Source organism: Coffea arabica, chromosome 11e, assembly GCF_036785885.1.
Source record: "Coffea arabica cultivar ET-39 chromosome 11e, Coffea Arabica ET-39 HiFi, whole genome shotgun sequence".
Lineage (NCBI taxonomy): Eukaryota > Viridiplantae > Streptophyta > Magnoliopsida > Gentianales > Rubiaceae > Coffea > Coffea arabica.
Window position 1 is genome coordinate 51,763,940 of NC_092331.1, and position 9,325 is coordinate 51,773,264.

Sequence of the window (9,325 nt, forward strand, 5' to 3'; positions counted from 1 at the left end):
TAAAAAATATAAAAATATAAAAGATCTAATAAGGATGAAAAATATGAGAAAAAGAAAAAATTTTATAAAAAGAAAATTGTCTGTTATAAATGTGGAAAAGTAGGACATAAAGCAAATAAATGTAAATTAAAAGGAAAAATAAATGAAATTTGTGCAGAAGAAGAAGAAATAAAGAATAAATTAATAAATTTATTGATAAATGAAAAAGAACAAAATACAGAAAACGATTATTACAATGACGTAAGTAGTTCAGAAAGTGAAGAAGATTGTAATTGTTCAAATAATCCAAAATATATAAATGTAATCACAAAGAAGGAAGATAAAGAATTTTTATTAGATATGATATAAAAAATTGAAGACCCTTTAGCTAAAAAAGAATATTTAGAAAGATTAAAAAGTTTAATTATACAAGAAGATAAGATGCGCCAAAAATAATTGAACCATTTAGTATTTCAAAACTATTAGATAAATATCCTAATATAAATAATATGAAAAAAGAAACCACTAAAGATCTTCAAACGGAAATTAATAATTTAAAGTATCAAGTAAAACAATTACAAAAAGAAGTTATAGAATTGAAAACTAAAGATTTAGAAATAGAAACAAAAATGACATTAATAGAAAATAAACCTTCTATTTCAAAAACATTAGCCACAGAAGAAATAATTATTTCAGAAAAACCAATAGATGAAGAAAAGTATTTAAATACAATAGACAAAATAATATTTCAAAAGTGGTATGCCTTAGTCACAATAACAATAGAAGATTTCAAAGAAACTTATGTAGCTCTATTAGATAGTGGAGCAGATTCAAGCTGTATAAAAGAAGGAATAATTCTCACTAAATATTGTGAAAGAACAAATGAAATATTAATGGCAGCAAATGGAGAAAATCTACAAGTAAAATATAAATTTACAAAAGGATCAATATGTAATGATAATTATTGCATTAGACATAACTTTTTATTTGTAAAAAATATAAGTAATGATATAATTTTAGGAACACCCTTTTTAATTCAAATATATCCATTCTCAGTAGGACATGAAGGAATTTCTACTAATATCATGGGAAAGACTATTACTTTTAAATTTTTAACACCAATAAAACAAAGAGAATTACAAATGTTACAATCATCTTCTATTTATAAAACAATAAATACTATTACTAAAGTAAAACAACATATAAACTATATAAAGGAAGAAAAATCTTATTTAAAAATTGAAGAACAATTAAAAGAAACAAAAATGCAAAAAAGAATTTCTGAATTAGAAAAATTAATTAAAAAAGAAGCTTGTGCAGATATTCCGAATGCTTTTTGGGATAGAAAACAACATATGATATAATTACCATATGAAAAAGATTTTAATGAGAAAAATATTCCAACTAAAGCAAGACCTATACAAATGAATAGCGAATTATTAGAATTTTGTAAAAAAGAAATACAGACATTAATGGATAAGGGATTAATAACGCCTTCAAAGTCACCATGGAGTTGTGCAGCCTTTTATATTATGAATCAAACTGAAAAAGAAAGAGGAGTTCCAAGATTGGTAATTAATTATAAACCATTAAATAAAGTATTACAATGGATTAGATATCCAATTCCAAATAAAAAGGATTTATTGAATAGACTATATAAGGCAAAGATATTTTCAAAATTCGATCTAAAATCAGGATATTGGCAGATAATAATAGCTCCTGAAGATAGATACAAAACAACATTTACAATACCTTTTGGTCATTATGAATGGAAAGTAATGCCGTTTGGATTAAAAAATGCGCCTTCAGAATTTCAAAACATAATGAATGATATATTCAATCCTTATAGTTCATTTAGTATAGTTTATATTGATGATGTGTTAATATTTTCAGAATCGTTAGAACAACATTTTAAACATTTAAATATATTTCTAAAGATAGTAAAGAAAAATGGACTGGTAGTTTCAGCATCCAAATTAAAATTATTTCAAACAAAAATTAGATTTTTAGGATATGATATAAATAAAGGAACAATAAAGCCAATAAATAGAGCTTTAGAATTTGCAAATAAATTTTCAGATGAAATAAAAGATAAAAATCAATTGCAAAGATTTTTAGGATGTTTAAATTATATTGCAGACTTCTTTCCTAAATTAAGACAAGAATGTTCTATACTGTTTGATAGATTAAAAAAGAATTCTAAACCATGGACAGAAGAACATACTCAAAAGATTAGATATCTTAAAGAAAAGATTGAATCATTACTATGTTTATGTCTTTCTCATCCTATATCTTTTATGATAGTAGAAACAGATGCATCAGAATTAGGATATGGAGGAATATTAAAACAAAAGATAGATGATTCAAAAGAAGAATTAGTTAGATTCCATTCAGGAACATGGTCTGGTCCACAAAAGAATTATTCAACTATTAAAAAGGAAATTTTATCTATAGTATTATGTATCTCAAAATTTCAAGACGATTTATACAATAAAATTTTTTTACTTAGAATAGATTGTAAATCAGCAAAAGAAGTTTACAAAAAGATGTTCAAAATATAGTTTCAAAACAAATTTTTGCTAGATGGCAAGCAATTTTATCAGTATTTGATTTTGAAATAGAGTTTATTAAGGGAAAAAATAATTCTCTTCCTGACTTCTTGATTAGAGAGTTTTTACAGGGAAATGGAACGTGAAACCCACAAAGAATACATTCGAAGATTACGAGTTGAAAGAGACAATCCTTTTCTTCAAAGAAAAGATTCAGATATTTCCCATAGACATTTCACTTATTATATCAAACATTCTGAAAAAGAAATTCAACCCATTCCCTATCATCAAATTCAAAACCATGATATAGTACATGTTAGACATAGCTATTGGTCTGCCATTACTCCAAAAGAACAAGCTTTTCTTTTCAAAAGACAAATCAATTTTTATATCATTTTCAAAGAAGTCCTCAAAAAAGCCGGCCACCCTCAAGAGGAGATTCAATATTATAACAACCAAATCCAACAGTTTCGGGAGAAATTCAATAAAATTATTTGTTAATTTTGCAGGATCATGGACTCAAAAGCAGGAAACTCTAGACCAAAGACTCCTCAAGACTATGAGATGAGTATTACTCCTGTAACTCAAAATAGATTCCAATTATTACAAGATTTTTCAGCATTGACTTATAGTCATGTTGCTCGTACTCCAACTTCTTCTCAAATAAGACCCCTTCAACAAATTTCAAAAACCTCAGAAAAATCCAATGAAAATTCCTATTTCACAAAGCCATCTACTCAACATATCACTCTAACCAGATTTCAAGAAGTGCCTCTTTACAATGCACTTAACTCTTTTATTCAAAGACTTTTTCCTTCAAAATGTTTCTGGCAACCAGATGATCCATCAAAAAATCTGAATTATTATGAATTAATTCTCACTGATACTCAATCTGTTGAGATTTTCTCTATTCCAGATAAAAAGAATCCAGAAATTATCAGCCGTTCAAAATGCATTATAAAGAAAGTTTGTTCTCCTAATGAATGGACTTCTCTTTATTCAAAGAAATCTTTCTCAATCAGATTCATTCCAGATGGATTTACTTATCAAGATTACAAAATGACATGGTATCGTGCTTTTTGTATAGACCATTCAATCATTCCTGATTCTTCACATTCAAAGAAAGTTGTAGCAGAAAATTCCCAATTTGGTTCAACCATTGGTGGAAATGGTTTGGTCCTCAACCAGAAATTCTATCTCCAAACGTTCTCATGGAATTCCAAACCTATCTCAAAAAAGCAAGGGGGGAAGAATATACAAGGCCAATACTATTTCATATGAAATTCAAAGTATCATGGATTTTTTGCTGGAGTTTCAAAGTTCATCAAGAATTGGAAAAACCACTTCCAATGTCACTAGTCCGAGAATTCAAAATCAAATGGTGGATAGGATTCAATCAAGAATTTTGTGACCAAAAGAATGTATTACAATTCCTAGAGACTGGAGAAAAACTCAAATGGACCAATCCAAATCAACAATCTACCAAAGGAGTTAATTTCCCAACTACTCCACAAAAGAAAGAAAAAGAGAAAAGTTGCTCAACATCAGAAACAACGGCAAATGATTTCTTAATGAAGAAGATGATGCAAAATCCGGAGATGCTCAAAGAATACCTAAATTATTTGCAAAGTCAAGACAAGAAAGAAGAAGACAAAAAAGATGAGTCAGCTTGATCGTCATCAGAATCAACTTTTGATCCATTTGGTGGTCCCTGTGCTCAAGACCCGACGGACTTTTGATAAAGTTGTCGGCCAATTTCAAAAATGCCAACTTCAAGATAAGATAAGAATCTCAAAAGAACCAGTCAAAAGAAGATAAGGTGTCGGTAGAAAAAGCAAATGAAATTCAAATGAAAGTGTTGGCAATCAAATGAAGATGAAATTCAAAAGAAGAATGTCTCTATAAATAGAACTCAAAATCATTTGGAAGGAGCATCGAGTTTTTAGCCATCCTAAAATCTCTTTGTAAACCTCTACTTTCTCAATTTTTATTTTTTTGTATACTCTCTCATTCAAGAAGTTCAATAACAATTCGAAGTTTGATTTCATCTCAAAGGTTCCGCTATTTAAAGTTTTCGTTTCAAAGGTTACTCTGATTTCAAGTAAGTTTTATTCAATTTTATGCCTTTGAACAATAAGTCACCAAGTGGGACTATTCTCCACACCGTATGAGTTGGGCTGACATTATGGGATAGGAAGACTTCTCCGCACTGTATGAGTTGGGTTGACGGTAGGGGATAGGAAGACTGCAGAAAAGGTGGAAGGGTAAAAAAAAACTAAAAAAAATTATGAAGCGCATTTGACGTCTTTATTATGATATAGAATTGCCAAAGTACATATCTCATTTTGTTTTTGCACCTCAATTTCAAACCTTATCTAGAGAATATTTGATAAACTGAAATTATTCTTTTTTTTTAAACTACTAAAAGTATTCACTTAGATCAAGTAAACAAGAAACAATTTGATATTATACTTTTTTTATCCTAGCTGTCTCAATTCTCAAATTGTTATTCAAATTCAAAACTAATCTCTTTGCATACAGTATGCTCTCATTATTTGAATAAATATCAGGGATGTGACTGAATAGGTCATCTGCAATAATGCTTGTAAAATTAGAAAAAGCAATCAGGTCATCTGCATGGGTACTTGTGGAATATTTTTGATGATCCTTGAATTGTGTTGAAACAAAAAAAAAACACACACACACACACACACATGGCAAAAGTAATTTTCAGCACGTAAAAAGAATGTGTGAAAAAGAAGAGAATAAACATAAATAAATACTCGATGATTTTATTGACTTAACTCTGAACAATAAAATTCATCAATAACAATTTTAGAGTCTTTTTTCTATCTCACTACTCAATTCTTCGAGTAACAATGCAGCATTACCAGTAGTTTATATAGACTAATAATCGCTACACATAAGAACCAAAAACAATTTAGATCTGGACTTCAGCTATTGGACTTAAGGAAACTAAACCCTAGCACAATTCTGACTTCAATCGTTAGCTGACATACAGATAGGAAATCAATAACAACCAGCGGTAATACTAGAACTTTTGCTGCATTATTTTTTATGCTAATAAATTGCAATACATGAAAATAGAAGAAACACACAAATGCCAAAATTCGAGAAAGAATCAAGAGCCAGACTATTTATCAAGAAATGAATGAAAAACAAAAAAGTCCAGCCAAAATAACTCATGAAGGAAGTGTAACAATCTAGTGAATTTGCAGGAATTGCAAAATGGAATACAAATTTCTGTTTTTCACACTTTCTTATAGTAATGTGGACTAGAAATTTAATCTGATTTATGACTTGTTAGTGATATATGTGAGCTTTTTGATTAGTCTGCTATATGACAGTAGGAAATCAAGTATTTTCAAAGTCAATCTGGACAAATTAGAGTAAGGCAGTATTATCTGAGACACAAAATCAACAAAAAATTTCAATAATGACTCAATAGCTAACATAGTTTAGTCATTGATGTTTAAGACAGTAGAACGAATTGCCTTTTAAGTTCTAATCTATTTGACAGGAAGAATAATCTATAAGCAAGATTTCATAGCAAAGGAAAATTAGATGCAACATTTAGACAACTTAAAAGACCATTTCATGAATTGTGTTTGTGTCTCTACATATTTGAATGGAGTTTAAGATTTACTGCATGTCTTTGTTAAGCAAAAATCAATCCCAGTACTCAAATCAATGAATTAGACTATTCCAAACTAAAGACACAAAATATACCTTCAAAAATAGCTTATAAATCATATATAATAAAAACTCCTCTTTTATTTATTTTTTCCTAACATTCTTAATCATTATCAAGGTTTCATTTATTTTGCAGATGCTCAACAACATTCCAACTTTAAGACAATTACTTTTTCAACACTCTCATTATAAGATTCTACCTTTGATAAACACTTCCAATCTTTAATCTCAGGATCATGCAACCAGTGTTTTAAAAACCGGACAGGACCAGGCAGTTCGACTGGTCAGACCGCGAACCGGCCTTGGTCTGGTCCGATTCATGTTTTGGGTTGATTATACTTAAAAATCAGATTGAACCGTTTGAACTGAATTGAATCGTTGAACTGGAGATTTTTTGTTTTTGTCTATTAAATTGAAAAAAAATTTTAAAAAAAGAATATGTTTTTCTTAACCCAAAAAACTAATTATTAAATGCCACATTCACTCTCTTTCTTCTCATTTTTTTGCCTCTTATCAAGTTTGTATTTTTATTTTCTATTTTCTTGACTTCCTCCAAACTCAAAACTTCTTTTTTTTTTAAGTTGCAATATCTAAATATCAAAAATTTGAATTAAAAGTTAAACTCACAATGTCTAATTCTCAAAGACGTGAATTTGGTATAATTTCAAAATATTGTGGTATTTTTGAATTGGATTTTACATTTTTTTTGGTAAATTCAATTAAGATTGAGGTGAAATTTATTTGTTTCAACTTATAATTTAAAAATTTTATTTGTGAAAATCTAACTTCTTTGAAAATATTAAAAATTTCATCATATAAAGTCTTAAATTAGTCCAATGCATGTCTTATTTTGTGCATATATATTTATATAAATTATTTTTAAAAAAAATTCATTGCAACAGGGTTGAATCGGTCCGACCGATTGAACCTCGACTCGAACACCTCATCGGTTCATTTAACGGTCCGAATTTTAAAACATTGCATGCAACTGATCTCTTTCTATCCACTTCAAGATCTCAATTACGACATCTTTTGCATCTATAGAATAATTTGCCTTTCCAATAGCATTTGGTGGAAAACCATTGCGAACTGATTAATTGCACCATCATACCATTGATAAAATCAATAAGATCCTAATGAAATTCCTTAAGTTGAAAGATCATTGGGAATTGAGATGAAAAAATATGTAATTATGATCCTAAGTTGATTGGGAAACAAAACATTGGACTTGATAAGTATAATTGTATAAACGGTTTTAGAATCAAATTTGTGAATAGGCAAATCTTAGTCCGAAACTAAGAGATGGCACGCTTGGTGTCTTATCAAAAACTAGACAGGATTAATAGTTATCAGTATAGGATTGTTGAATTAGAAAAATTTGTCAAGAGCAAAAATATATAAAATATTGCATCGATGGGTTCTACAAAAATGAAGGTGAAATATTGTTAGGAAAGAATTTCGCCATGAATGGATTAAACATCCTTGCCAAAAGCTTTTAGCAAGAAAATAAGGTCCCTCGCCCCATTGCAGCTAGAGGATCGCTGCAAATTGTATGTGGTGAGGATTTGGCTCATATTCTTGCTAAAAAAGATCTAACTTTAGCAATAAATGGTAGTTGTCTTCAATTTTTTGGACATTTTAGCAAGTAAAAGTTTCTTGCTAGAGTTTGAAGAGTCTTGTTGCGATTGATACCCCATCCTTGCAACTATATGTTGTTTTAGTAAGAATAAAAATGTTTTCTCGCTAGTAACTTCATTGACAAAAGTACCCTATCTCGCTAGCAACACTCCATTGGTGAGGAATTATGCCTTGCAAATACTACAGGATACTTGCAAGGAAACTTTTTACAGCAATTTTCTTGTAGCTAATAACATGTTACTTATTTTCCTAACATCAAGTGCATTTTATAAATAACCTTGAGCATTTGTCAATAAAACAAGTAGGTCAAATCCACATCCTCAATACTATGGTCAAATAATCTAATCTAGTACATAAAAAATCGCTATAAAAAAGCATATAAAAAGCAAAAGGCTGTGCTACTTCTTATGAACAAATTCACTGGACTTTGATTCCACATGTTACTGATTGATCCCTTGCCAATCTACAACAAAAAGAATAGAATGACTATTAGGTATACTTGCAAATATTAGAGCACTTTATCACACATACAGAATAAAAAACTCAAAAAATTGATCAACTTATTCATTTGGAATTAACAAAATGCAATTAAAAGAAAGAGGGTCATATTACATTGACTAATGCATGAAAAATGACAAATGTATTCTAAGTTCAAACATGTATATAACATAAAGCTAATAAAAAACTTCAAGTAAATAACTAGCAAAGACAACAACTCATGTACATTCATTTCTTGAACATTTGCATGACTAAACTGCCTTTTGTGCATATCTACTCACAATCACTGGTCAATACTTTATGAGTTAATTTTATGTACCTTACCAGTGTATACACTATTACAATTGAAATATAATATATACGTAAATTTTGAATTTCAAACTGAATTTTAGATTAGTTATTATGCATTCGATTATTATAGTACATATACTGTCAGTATATAAAAAGTTAAATCATATATTATATGCTCATAAAAGAACAGGTACAAGACATCATCAAACTCAAAGTGCTGGAGCATATAAAGATATTTTGGGTAGTTACATGTGTACACGTTAAATTAAAAACTTGAAAATATTCGAACACAAAGGCCCATGGAGCCTATGCATAGGTTGTGGGTAAAAAACAAACCAAGAAGAAAGCATACGCTGGTTGTTCATAGAATCTAAATTTTGGATTGTATTTTTCTAAATTTTTTGTAAAAAAATTACTGTAACGATTTAATATATGTGAGATAAAAAGGTGATTTGAAAATGTATTCACAGAAAACGTAGTAATTTTTCAAACTGTCCAAACAAGATCTAAATATTTTATTGTCATTTCAAAGTTTCAACTTCTTTCTTGGCTCTACTGATTCACAAGTAGTTAGGTATGGACTGCGCAGCTGTTTTCCATCGACTTCAAGGCCACATAAGTAAATCCACTGCCATTTCCGAGAGTTGAGTGATTAG